The sequence below is a fragment of the Carassius gibelio genome, chromosome A8, assembly GCF_023724105.1.
Source record: "Carassius gibelio isolate Cgi1373 ecotype wild population from Czech Republic chromosome A8, carGib1.2-hapl.c, whole genome shotgun sequence".
Taxonomy (NCBI): Eukaryota; Metazoa; Chordata; class Actinopteri; order Cypriniformes; family Cyprinidae; genus Carassius; species Carassius gibelio.
The window spans coordinates 25783905-25798732 of NC_068378.1; the positions used below are offsets into that span (position 1 = coordinate 25783905).

General features: G+C 37.1%; 1 protein-coding gene across 6 annotated transcripts in view; it reads left to right on the forward strand.

Annotated features, from left to right (window-relative positions):
* Positions 1-6103: 6103 nt before the first annotated feature.
* The window catches only part of LOC128019026 (myotubularin-related protein 3), a 37603-nt gene continuing 28878 nt past the window's right edge, over positions 6104-14828 (forward strand). For 5 of the 6 annotated variants that reach the window (XR_008185043.1, XM_052604963.1, XM_052604965.1 and 2 more), the window contains exon 1: positions 6121-6267. The gene's annotated coding sequence lies outside the window, so the exon portion shown is untranslated. Of the gene's footprint in view, positions 6268-14828 lie in introns of all 6 variants that reach the window. The other variant, XM_052604966.1, reaches the window with a different exon arrangement.

Below are 14828 nucleotides of genomic sequence, written 5' to 3' on the forward strand. Positions count from 1 at the left end.
ATAAACTCATCACTGTATCTAAACCAACAACATGTTTATTAGATCCTGTACCCACTAAATTACTGAAAGAGCTGTTACCTGTAGCCGAAGAACCGCTTCTCAATATCATAAACTCGTCGTTATCTTTAGTTCACGTCCCAAAACCATTCAAGCTGGCGGTTATAAAGCCTTTTATAAAGAAACCAAAACTAGATCCTAATGTACTGGGAAATTATAGGCCTATTTCAAATCTTCCATTTATGTCTAAAATTTTTGAAAAAGTGTCTGCTCAATTGAAAACCTTCCTGCATAAAAATGATCTGTATGAAGAATTTCAGTCAGGTTACAGGCCCCACCATAGCACAGAAACTGCACTTGTTAAAATTACAAATGATCTGCTCCTTGCGTCAGATCAAGGCTGCATCTCATTTCTAGTCTTACTTGATCTTAGTGCTGCGTTCGACACCATAGATCATGACATACTCATAGATAGATTACAAAACTATACAGGTATTCAAAGGCAGGCTCTAAGATGGTTTAGATCCTACCTGTCCGATCGCTACCATTTTGTTTACTTAAATGGGGTGTCATCTCATTTATCATCAGTAAAATATGGAGTGCCACAAGGATCCGTCCTAGGTCCCCTTCTATTTTCAATATACATGTTGCCCCTTGGTAATATTATAACACTGTTATGCTGATGATACTCAGCTATATATCTCAACGAGACCAGATGAAACTTCTCAATTATCTTAGCTAACAGAGTGTGTTAAAAATGTAAAATAAAATAATTTTCTCCAATTAAATTCGGATAAGACGGAGATATGAATCATTGGACCAAAAAACACTACACAGAATCTTGTAGATTACAATCTGCAACTAGACAGATGTACTGTTACTTCCTCTACAGTCAGAAATCTGGGTGTTATATTAGACAGCAATTTGTCTTTTGAAAATCATATTTCCAATGTTACAAAAACTGCATTCTTCCATCTTAGAAACATTGCCAAGCTACGAAACATGTTATCTGTTTCGGATGCAGAAAGGCTAGTTCATACATTTGTGACCTCTAGACTGGACTATTGTAATGCACTTCTAGGTGGTTGTCCTGCTTCGTCAATAAACAAGCTACAGGTAGCCCAAAAAGCAGAGATTAAAAACGCACCTCTTTCGCCAAGCATTTGAATAATGCATCTCTTAAATTGAGAGTGTAGTTGAATCTGATCAAATGTGAATTTTTATTCATTAGCTTGGGTTAAACTAATTTTAGTTTGTTGGATCAGCAGCTATGCCAATGATGTCTCTATTTTGTTTCTATGTTTTGCCACGGGATCCACGGAATTTAAATCCCGTGGTAACTAGGATTTACACAAGCTCGAGTCTGGATCCAGAACACCTGAGAAGAGATGATGCTGACCCTCAGAGGACCTCAGATGATGCTAACCCTGAATCAACAAACAGAACTAACAATTATTGCTACATGTGTGACTGCATCATATAATTATTAATTAATATTAATAATGTTCATCGTCTAGCTGACTACGTCTTGTATTAATTTTTTCTAAAAATCTTGTCAAACGTGCACAAACTGACAGTCACCACCATAAGCTACTACTAAATATTGTAGAAACATAATTTTCTGTAAAGTTGCTTTGTAACGATTTGTATTGTAAAAAGGACTACAAATAAACTTGAATTGAATTGAATTGAATTGAAATTACTCAAATGATTCGCGAACCCGCTACGAACTCCCGAACTGACTCAAATGATTCGCGAACCCGCTTCGAACTCTCGAACTGCCTCAAATGATTCCCAAAACACGCTACAAACTCCGGAACTGCCTCAAATGATTCCCGAACCTGCTACGAACTCCCGTACTGATTCAAATGATTCGCGATCCTTAAACTGACTCAAATGATTCGCGAACCCGCTTTGAACTCCCGAAATGACTCAAATGATTCGCGAACCCGCTTTGAACTCCCGAAATGACTCAAATGATTCGCGAACCCGCTACGAATTCCCAAACAGACTCAAATGATTCGCGATTCCCAAACTCACTCAAATGATTCGCGATCCCGCTACGAACTCCCGAACTGATTCAAATGATTCGCGATCCTTAACTGACTCAAATGATTCGCGAACCCGATTTGAACTCCCAAATGACTCAAATGATTCGCGAACCCGCGACGAACTCCCGAACTCGCGAACCCGAATTGAACCTGGAAGGGCACTTTAGAGGATGAATTTAACAATAACTATATAAATCCTAACCCTATAATAATAAATAGTAGAATTATAAAATAATAATTTGCTAGTTTCATTTGTAAATGAAAACACTCATCACAGAACGTTAATTAGGTAAGCAATACACAAATTGAAAGGGGAAAATAAGCATGATAGCTTTATATGAACATATATTACATAAAAATACATGATCAACGGACTGTGGGATGGATGAAAAAAATATTTTATTAATCTCTGATAATCTCAGGTTGCTCTGGTCACCCAGGTTTGTTTATTCATTGACCTTGTGGCCACGACATTATCACATTCCCAAGAATTAATACCTCGTGGCCACAACAAAACTAAACCAAAAAGACTTGAGTTAAAAAAAAATTATCTTACAATGAATATCATTTATTAATTTATGCCAGTAGTTATGTAAATGAAAAAATAATTTGCTATCGATATGAAACTTGAGTCGTAGACCTCTTAAATTATGTGTGATAATGTGATAATGATGAAGCTATAGTTTATGAAGTGAATTGCATTATTTTACATTAAAACTAGCAGTAACTCTGAACTAATGTGAGCAAAGAAGGCTTCTGTGCGCTAGCGTCCTCCCACAAGTTAATAGATTTTAAACAAACATTTGCAGTTAACCAAATGAAACAATACACATTTTAATGCTATGAAAGTGTGCACATCGAGATAAATAAACAGCAGATGTTCATGTTAACAACTTCTTTAACTTGAGCAAACACTGCTAATACACATACATTTGTTAATTAAGTAAATAAAACGAAAACATTAATGTTTTAATGCTATTGAATAAAAAGAAACAATCCACTCGAAAATCTCTGCTCATCATGACCAGGCGGCAAGGAAGTCGACCGGAAGTTGAAGTCGGCCGCGTGCCACCATCTTGTAGCAGAACTTCTCTTCCGTTAGCATTCCCATTGACTCCCATTCATTTTGCGTCATAACCACTCGACTCTCTGTCGCATTACCATACAGACAGGAGGAGAAGCTCGCAGGCAATTAACTTAATATGGCGTACTGGCGTTACATTTTAAAATACTATACAAAATAATTAATCAGAATACTTACTCCTGCTCACTCACGCCAAAGTACTCCCCGCTCAAGCTCGCCGTCTCTGCAAGATTAACGATGACAGTTTGCACGCATAGCTACTAGAAGATTTACATCTGTCAGACAGGTTGCTGACGTCATTAAGCTTAGTTTGAGTCTGCGCGTCAGAAACGGAAGTGCTAAAAAGCGCTAAAAATGGGCTTCACTTGTCTCAATTGAGTTCCAATGGGGTCGCTGTGTCCATTTCTTTTAGTGTCTATGATCATGACAGGACCTGGATCAGTGAGCTGCGTCTCGGGCCGATGACGTCACTTCCAGGGAGGCATGTTGTACACGCCCTCGTCCCTTGACTCCGCCCCCACGTCAAAACAGTGCCACAAAGAGAGACGTGCAGAAAAGTGAAGCGCAAAGGAAAAATGGTATTGCAAACTAGACTGACACATAAAATAAAAGCATTTTAAAAAGCAAATAAATTAATAGATATGACCATGGAAAATATGTATTGCGATATCATTGCTTTCGCGCTGTTTCATTTATGTTTTGCAGTTCTTAATTTTTGTTTCTAAAATGCTAATTTATTTTCCTCAATACTTTAATTTTCGTTTGCAAAACTTTATTTTCTTTAGCAAAACTTACATTTTTTGCATATATATACGGCGTTAAACTGACTCCATATCATTCACATGCATTCATAAATGCATTTGAATATACCGAATAATGTAGTGAAAGAATGCACTCAAAATGCACACGCGCACAAGTATGACTTCATCATGTAACTTTATATTAACTTGATGCGTGCACTTTTTAGGTAGGTTTGTTTAGTTTTTGAATATATTTGATACTGTTAAAAGGCACATCATTAAAACAAAAAAGAGTTCACATATCACACCTAAACACGTGTGGAAGACATAATTAGAACTAGCTACTAAATTAGTTAAAAATGCCTATCCATATACAGATATGATTCGCGAACCCCAAACTGACTCAAATGATTCGCGAACCCGCTTTGAACTCCCGAACTGACTCAAATGATTCGTGAACCCGCTTTGAACTCCCCGAACTGACTCAAATGATTTGCGAACTCGCTTTGAACTCCTGAAATGACTCACATGATTTGCGATCCCCAAACTGACTCAAATGATTCGCGAACTCGCTTTGAACTCCCGAACTGACTCAAATGATTCTCAATCCCCAAATTGACTCAAATGATTTGCGATCCCACCCTGAACTCCCGAACTGATTCAAATGATCCATGAAGCCGCTCCGAACCTTAGCAGTAGTTAGAACAGCTAAACTTCAACATTTTAGCTTTAAAATGCCACATGCAGTAGCTAAAATTAAGAAATATTTTGTGCTTTTACTTTTAAAAATGTTGGTAACGTTAAAGTTAATGCTTACAAACTTTGAAGATTTTGAATACAGAAGATACATTTGTAATGGTGTATTTTCATTTAGATGTGGTATTATTATTTGTGCAGTAAGATTAATTACTGCATAAATTAATTAAGATTATCAAGAAATAAATTCATTTTAAAACAGCATGGAATAGATTGTATAATATGCTGTTATAACAGCATATTATATAACCTATTCCATGCTATCTTGTTTTTTTGTTTTTTCATTTCATAATTTGTTTATTCAGGTTGAGCTTAGACCAAGAGCAGAGAAAGACACTCACTCCAGCTCAACTTTAAATAACTTTTAAGCGCCCCAAGTCAGATAGTCACATCCTAGATTTTTTTTTTTTTTTTAAACCACCCTCAGAAGACGACAAAATACCTGACAGTATAGAGAGTGTTTAAGTTGAGTGTTTAAATCAACAGTACACAAAGATGGCACAGACAGACTGTTGTCGAGTTTCCGTGCGGCGATTGCTTTGGGCCGGGTTTAGTCAAAGTCCAGGGCCGTTTTTTATTCCCAGTCCGTCCCTGGTAATGGTAATTTTTCCTCCATCCAAAGCTTTCTGGTGTGTTTGCACACATTGACCTAATTGCAGAGAACTTAAAGCTTTGGTTGTTAAAGAGAGGACAAGTAAATGTGTCTTTTAATTACATACATAGGCTATATACAGATACATTAAGTTGTATAGTGGTTAGGGAGTATGACTCCTAACTCTAGGGTTGTATAAATAAATAGCTGCCCACTGCTCCGGGTATGTGTTCACTGCTCTGTGTGTGCACTTTGGATGGGTTAAATGCAGAGCACAAATTCGGAGTATTAGTCACCATACTTGGCTGAATGTCACTTCACTTTCACTTTCATTACTGAATACAGAACACCATTGTATAAACCTATCTTGTTTGTGTGTTTTTGTTATAGCCTACCTTGTACTTTATTTTATTAGCATGATTCAAATAGGCCTAGTTTTATTAGTAAAAAAAAATGAGAGAATTTTAAGGTAATAGTTTTTTATTTTCTATAATATATAATACATTTTATATACGTTTTTTTCGCAGAGTAAAAAAATAAATAAATAAATTGGGGATTATTTTATTATATTATTGTTTTGAATCCTGTGACGTAAACAAGCCATACTAAATAACCCTGAACCAAAAATAAAATTGACAACTGTATCCCCTTTCAAATTCAAATCAACTTTACATTTCCCTTTAATTCACTTTCAGTTACAGTCAATTTGATATTGTTGACATTGTTTTTGTGTCAAATTTCCATCTCCGCTATCTGTAAATATTTATTTATTCATATTCTTGGTTACAATATAAAGGTTACAATGGCCACTTCAAAGTCTGTTTACAGATCCGCCCCTCCCCCACACATTCGAACTTGTTGACGCAATCTGCGTCGTGACGTCAGACGTCGTCGTGGTAGCGGCGATGACGACGGGATTCCACAGTGGGACGGGCTGATTCTGCAAATGGCTTCTAGGTGCTATTTGCCGATTTGTTTGTCGTTAATCTTCTCTCCTGCGGCTCGGAAGAAGGCGTACACCCGCTCTGTCTCGCAGGCTGCCCTCAGGTGAGTGAGCCGAGTGCTTTTGGCGCGGGATACGGGTGTTTTTGGCGTGTTTTGAGGCCTTATCTGAGGGGTCCGCCCTCCGCTTGCAACAACAACAACAGTCGCCGACACGGGCCTTGTCTGAGGAGAAATGTCTAAAATCCGTTACATGAGCGGTTAAATACCAGTGCGGTTTAGAGCCTGTTGCTATTAAGATGGTTTGATATAAGCTTGAGCGATGGCAGAGGAAAAAACGCGGCCTTGGCAATGTTACTCAGTTTTTTGTCGGTTAGTCAGTCGGTATTGAACCGCCGTGCGTCTGACTGACAGATCGAGCGCGAGCCCCTTACAACAGTTCATCATGGTAACCAGGTTTACTCTGTTGCTACAACAAAACTGAGATTTCGTGGTATTCACCACGGTTGTTATGAATAAGAAAACGTTCTCTGTAGTATTTGGATGTAAACCATGGTAAAAGTTAAAATATTGATGCATCATTTTGGATTCATTTTTATGACAGTCACAGTGGTGTATAAAGGCAAGATGGGAGCACTTTTGTAGAATAGCGGCCATGTTTCCAGCATAATAACAGTTAGCATAGTTATTGTTACTGCAGTATATGTTCTGGAAGCTTCTTTGCTTTTGGAGGAGATTCTGTAATTATTATGACTCAACAGTTGGAACAATAACTATAATAACCACACTATTTTGGTGGAGACTGTGATTAACAGGACATCATTATAGTAAAGCTAAGTGTTTAAGTTTAAAACACTAGTAATACTTATTTAATAAATTATGATTCTCATCCAAAGATACATTTAGAATATTTTAGACCGTTTCACAACAATAACTCAACCATAGTTTCCATCAGAATACCATAGTTATTAACATGGTTACTGTTCCTAAATTATGGGCAATAAGAGGCTTTCAGAATGAGTGCAAGTTTTATAGCAGCTTTGGTTCTGGTTGTATTTTTCCCATTCATTTTTGCCATAGGGATCTTTAAAAAGTATTCCTTTCAAGAGTATAAAGCCATGAACCAGACCAACCAGCTACGAGGAGAACACCACATTACAAACTTTAATTTGAAGCAAAAAGCACTGAAAATTTGACAAAAATATTTGAAGCGATAACTCACCCAAAACAAGTATTTTTTTAGATTTTGACTTCCATAGTATGGAAAGCCATGTCAATGGCTACCATCAACTATTTGGTTACCAGCATTCTTCAAAATATATTTTGTGTGAGAAAGAAACTCATACAAGTTTGGAACAACATTTTTGGATGAACTGCCCCTTTAACAGCTTGAGGGAAAGAACTATAACCCCATGAAGCACTGCGGATGACATTAAAAAACAATGAAGAAATATAAAACTATTGTATTAATGATGTCACTACACTCTCTAACACCTCATTCACAGTGTGTATTAACGATCTTTGAGCAAATTTACTGTGCGATCTGAGTGGCTTTTTCTCATTTGCAAAAATTTTTCACTTAGAAAATGTAATGTGAATACAGATGACAAAACACTAACCAAAACCATGAGTTTTGTATTATCATAGTTGGTTAAATGAAGTCAGTGTATGGTCAGTGGAGGTTGGTTAAAGGACAAATTAAATGTTATTGCATTCCCCTTATTGCATATTGCATTTTTTTCCAGCAGGGTAGCAAGGTATGATTATCAGTTTAACCATTATTGTGCAGCCCTAAGTAGACGGGCACTAAAGTGTTTGATGCGATTTGCTGCTTGTGATTTTTTTTTTCCACCAGCTATTCCACTGTTGATCATGATTCTTTAAAAAATATGGTGAAATAACGCAAACTGATGGCTTCAACAAAAGCATATGCCATTGATTACTAACAACCTCATAACACAGAATGTCTTTCTTTAAAGGTTTTTAAGTTATCGTTTAAGACCAGCTCCACTATAGAGAAAACAATTGGATTTTCACGCAAGGAGCCCAACTCACGCACTTCCCAGTTACTATAGTTTCAGTAACTAAAGTGTTTTTCAGGGAATGTGTGGTTTCCTTGGTTTCACTGAAGAGAGGCGTGTGTTGGATTTGTTGTGTTTCTGTCAGATCCGCGTGGTGCTGCTAGATGATCCCTTGGCTCTTCTGCTGTGTTTTGGTGTTGGGTTTCTCATGTGGTTTGAATCTGACTCATGGTGTGACTTTGGAATGAAATGCATCTGGTTTAAAGTCAACTCAACCTGCTGAATGAACACAAATGCCTTGCATCTATACGCAGCAGTAGATAAAACCTCGATGATTTTGTGTTTACACGTCACTGACTGCGTGTCGTGGGCCGATCAATAGTAACCCAAGTGACAGGAGGGCGGGTGGTTTATGAATGGACTCATAATGATAAACATCTGTTCTTGCTGTTTGTTTAGAGCACAGCAAACCCACAAAGTATTTGGGCAGTTATGCCATATTTAAAAATGCCTTCCATTAGATCAAGTCCCCTGTGCTCAAACCCTGAAGAAGTTTTCTCTTCATTATTTTTGATTTCTCAGTGTCTTTGAATCAACTGGTGTTGTGATGAGTTTTAGTGGATGAATGAAGTCTCCTCTGTTAAACTTGTGTCTTAGCAAAGTATGAACATGTTCTACTAGTGTTTTCATAATGTAAAATCATTGTTTATTCATTCAAACATTTCAAGTGTCCAAATATTTATTGTAACTAGTGTTGTCGATGCGATACCAGAAAAATATAGATTTTTTACAAGTATTCCAGAGAGCCATGTAATAATGATATAAAATGGTTTGTTTTCAGCCAAATTTTATGATAAGAAACCACATCGGATCACAAAAGGTAGTTATTTCAAATTCTCAACTGAAAATATGAAGTGAATTTGGAGTAAAATGTTATTAAATTTGTATTTTGATAAACAACATGTTGATAAATGCTTCTCATTGCATTGCTGTGTGCGTGAACTTGCTGTCAGTTAGAAGAGAGAGAGTTTTGCTGTATCAAAAGTACAAGAAAAAAATATATATAGTTTAGATATTTCAGTATAATTATTCATGTATCAATTTATTTTTTATGTATTCAAGATTTGTTTATTTCCCATCACCTCTGGATCTCCAGAACCACAGCAAATAAAATAATTTAATGAAAGCTAATGTGAGTTTTAAAATTTTAAATTTGATTAGATAAAAAGCCTGTTTATCACAAAACAGGGGTACTTAAAGGTACAGGTTGTATGACCTGCCACTAGAGGGCGCACTATCAAAACAATAGCAATCGCGTGGTTTGATGATGCTAAGAAGGAGCGTGGAATGATGGGATTTGTTGTCTTCTACCCAACTGCTGACGGCCGTCAATCAGACGGAAAGATAAATCATGGATTTAATGCGAGTTCAACGATTTGCCTTAGTAGATTACATACAAAGTCAATGCAAAGACACGATCACACTATGGATCAGACGCGTCCTCGTGCGAGTCTAGAGACACGATTTGGCGTGTATGCCCCATAATACTAATCTTATTGATAGTTATAATAGCATACATTTTCTGTAGAGATACAAATCAAAACAACTCACCTGTTGAGTAAAACACAAGCGAGATCTGCATCTCTTTCTAGTTGAACTTTGTTCAGGGCTCCAAACAAAAAAATCCACTTGGGAGCCATTGGCTCCTATAAGAAAAAAACTTAGGTGCCAAATGATTTTTTTAGGTGCCACAGAATAAACATGTTTTATGTGTTTTCTTTAAATTATTTATTTTACATTTTAACTTTTTAATCATACTGACGTGTTTATGTCTCATCTTTTCTTGACTTTATCAGCAATTTAATCCATTTTGTAGATGAGCTGGGAATGAAGGTTCACTTAAAGTGGGAGCTAAATGTCTTTTCCAACTTGAAATATACAGTCATGCGTTGTTTATTACACAAAATCTGTTTCAATATCATGGACCATAAGCATCACTTGGCCACTGAGTATAGTTTGGGGTCCTCCTCAATTCATCCTGTAAATGTTGTCATACTCTCTTAAAAATAAAGGTGCTTCATGATACCATAGAAGAACCTTTTTTTCCTGTCTAAATGGTTTCAAAAAGAACCTTTAACATTTGAAGACAATAACAGATTATGAAAAGGTCAGAAAGAGATTTTTCTTCAAAGAGCCTTTGACTGAATGGTTCTTTGTGGAACCAGAATTGTTCTGTGAAGAACCTTTTAAGCTCCTTTATTTTTAAGAGTGCATGTCTTTCACACTTTCAGTCTGTTTTTCTTAATTAGTAAAATAAAATTTTATAGGAGGAGTTGAATAATGTAGACAACAGGTTAAGTAAAAATATAAAAATTCAATAGCTCATAAATATAGCAAAATGCTCCTCTTTATAGTTATTTTTCTAGCTGACTGATGATGGACACCAAAAGGTTACTGAGGTTAATATTACGTAGCAATGTTAACAAGCTTTACACGTTTTCCCCAGTTTGAAAGTTTTGTACTGTAGAATCTCTTATAAATAGCCTACCTTTTGATGTTAATTCATGTTCATTATGTACTCAAGAGCAAGGTATGATAGGTTCACGTGCTGCTTGAACTGAGGCACGTTCACATGTCGCGTCTTTTGTGCGCTCAAGTTCGTTATTTCAAATGTAGGCGCGCGGTATGCGTGCGTGCTCATAATGGAAGCGACGCGCTCGTTTTTTTCCAGGCTCGCCTGCACCGCATGGAGTTAAAAACATCTTAACTTTTCAGAATCTCGCAAGCGCACACCGCAGGTCATGTGACAAGATCCAACCAATCAGCTTCATCCTTTCCAGTACCAAAGTTGAAAGCTCAGCAAAGACGAAGGAACAGCTGATCATAGTTGTATATGGATAGCCATTATTAAATAAATTTAGTAACAGAGCTACTGCAAGTGATTTTTAGTGCTGCAAATCCATTTATCCTTTGCTGAAATTTACGCGTCTTCATGGACCTTCTACCTGAAAGAATGCTTTTGGATCTGGTATGGAAATGGTGTGGCACTGCATAAAACTACTTTTGCATGTTGAACAGTTTTCATTTACCACATTGCACTGTCATTTATTGAGGTCATGAGACTGCAGTACAGTTACAATACACTAAAATGGCCAATCAGATTGAACACCGACTCCTCAGCTGTAGTAAACATGAGTGTTTTCTTGCTAGAGATATGTTTTATCAGTAGGTTCCAGATGGCGCGAGTGTGGCCTTCACTTGAAGCATGTGCTTGATCGTTTTTGCATAGAGACACTGTTGCCCTCTGGCCATGAACCAACTGAACTTACTCACATATGACTCTCGGGAGACTCAGGGTCACTGAATTTTAGTATTTGACAACTTGGGTTTTGTTATCTTCTCTGAAATTGTGTCATCTCATTCCTTATGCATCTTTAGTTAGCACTTAGCAGAGCTTCACAGATAACTTTCATTGGAAGAAAAATACAAACCGGTTAGTTTTGAGAGTTGGTTCAATACCAAAGAAGAGAGAAACCAATGATACAGTGTTTCTCATTTGATATTTTAGATGTGTAAATTGTCCTTATTACAGAATGTTCCTTGTTTTCTTCCAAGCAAGTTTTAATTTTACAGTTTATTGAATTAAAAACTTGTGTCATTTAGTCCTAGTTAATAACTGTAGTTTTGAGATCAACCATATTCTAGTGCTCTGTCACCAATTAACTGATGAGTATGATGACACTTGAGATGAATGGCTCTGTACATAGTGGCCTCTTTTCATAAAGCTCGACCCAGCCATTAGGATTGGGCCGATTGATGATGCCATCATCCATCACAGATGGATGACAGACGTCACGATGTTGAGCCGGCATCGTGATCCCCCCCCAGCAATCCGCTGCATCCCAATTCCAGGTTCAGAAAATAAATTAAGTGTACTACAGAACCCCTAAAGCAGGGGTTGGCAAGTAAGTTTGGTATCGGGCCAAAAAAATAATAATTGCCACTAGACAGAACATAGTCAAAGGATCATTTGCGAAATTAATTGATGAAAAATGCATCTAGAATTGCCCGTGACAGACTGTTACAGTGCCTTGTGTAACTGGTAGTGAGCTGTCTGTGTTAAATCCTGTATGAGGACAGTCATTAACAAATAGCCACATTTGTGTGGCGGTGTCCTGCATAGTATGTGAGCAGAGTGAAGAGTCAATAAAAGTACGTTTTCGTCAGTTATTTTCCCTACAGATGGATGCATTTCTTACAGATTTCTGCTCATTCGAAATCAGATACAGACGAAATAGCACTAAGATTACATTTGTTTGAATGCATTATTGAGAGAGCGATTGCGTGTTATAGTATAAATCATGCTTCCAACTGAAAATATCCAGTATCTAGGAGGAAAAAACAAATTCATCGAGAACTGTAACCTCCCGCTCATGTCCATTGTCGTCATCATAGCCTTCACATTCTTTCTGATTTGAGTGATCCATCTCGATCAAGCTAGCTAAATATGCTTAATGTGAATTCTTACTAAATATGCATTAATATTACGGGTCGTTGGCATGAATGGCACTTGTGATGGAGCGGTGGTGGAGCACTCTTAGAGCGAGTGAAAACCATGACACTCCACTTTTAAAAAATCTGCTCCTTGCTCACACAATCACAAAATCACACAACTCTGCTCACGTACTCTGATTTTGAGTAACTTGCTGTCATGACCGATCTATTTAAGAACCAGCCGATATCAAAATAATCTGGCTGTAGGCGTGGGCCAGATATTATTGCTGGCAGGCCAGTTTTGGTCCGCAGACCACCTATTGCCGACCTCTGCCCTTTAGGGAATAAATAGCCTACGAGATGGGAGGATAATAAAAATGAAGGTCGGGAATTCATGGCAGCTTTCATTGGCCAAGGCCGTTTGACTGACATGTCAAACAACCAATCACAGTTCGTTTCGTTCAGCGTTACATTTCGAGCTGTGGAAATGTTGCCACAATAACAAACCAGTGTGTAAACCTCTCAGACACCTTTTAAAGATTTCATCCCGCGAACTTTAAATATTTCACGTACTTTTGAAAATCCAGTTTTTAGATGATCCTGATAAGTGCTGTTCGTCACAGTTGTAAAGGCTTTCTTCTTTCGTGAGCAGGTTTGGCACCACAGTATTTTTGTTTTCAGGCAGAGCGTTAAAGAACGTGACACACACATCTCATGGAAATCCTGTAGAAATCAAACAATCCGGTGACGACTTCGACACGTCTGAGGCTGAGTCTACTGATGTGCAGGGCATTGGAACTGCTCTTGAATGCGTGCTCTCATTTTACTTTCACTTTCGAGATTCATGATCATGCTAACTCTACACTACAGAGCTACACCTTTTACAAGATAAGATATTTCTCCGTGGTGCTTAGAGCCGGTCGATTTTCCCGAATTAATTGATTAATTACAATTTGTTTAGCCATGATTTTATTTTTAGAAATTAAGGAATTGCAATTTAGAAATATCACCAAATGTTAGAATTAGACAATATGCTTGTGATAACAGTAAAGAGAAAAGAACGATCCAACCGCTTGTCGGATAGGGTTGGGTATTGTTTGAATTTTATCAATTCCGATTCTGCTTATCGATTCTTATTTTTATTTTATTTTCTTTCCAATAAAGGTTTTGGTTCTCTCAATTCTGAAGAAAAAACAGTAGACAACTAAACAAAATCACATGTAATGCAAGCAAGGTCCTGGCAGATTGCTAGGTCCAGTCCTCACAGATAAATACAAATAAAAAGCGCATAGGAATCGATAGGCGGAATCTAAATTTTAATTTGACAAGTATCCGATACCTGACCTTGAGTTATACGATTTTTGGAATCTGAAACTATTTTCAATTCCCAACTCTAATGTCGCCACACGTGGTGATCTGCTCAAGTTTGACACGCTCTGTGAAGGACCATAAATTTATTGCTAGGCATCATTCAGTGGAATAGGTAAAACATGCAAGGAGATAGGAGTGAACTTCATTTAGCTTGAGTGCCTTGTTTTAAGAATGGTGTTTCATGCATGAGACACTGCAAAAGAAGTGAGCGCAACAGTCAACCACATCCATGTTTGCACAGAAAAAATTATGGAAAAGCAGCTTAATCGAACAACCTGTAAAGAACTACAACTGTATGTCTGATATTTCATGTTTGCATCATGGTGACAGGCTGAAAGCAGCTGCTGTTTTTAAAGAACCTTTATAGCTAATAAAAGTCTACTGGTGTTATACCTTCAGTCATTTTGAATTTGAATTACCTTGACTTTTCTTTGAGATTTTCGAAAATAATTTCTTGTATTATTTATGAAACACAATATGCATAAGACAATTTTGTACACTATGTAGTTGCAGTTTTTGTATCTTTTCTGCAAAGATATTTAACAAGTGATTTGTTTAACATGTACATCATGTTCATTTGTGCTGCACTTGGAATGTAATTTTCTTTTACTAGAGGGTTAATAGAGAAAAAGAAACTTGAATCATGTTGTCGTTACATTCTCAAGTTGACTAGTTACAAATCTGTAAAAAAAAAAAAAAAAAAACCTTATTTGTTTTCTGTGCCTTTCTGCATACGGATACATGCTTCGGGTTCCCCTAACCACGCCCACCAGTATCAGC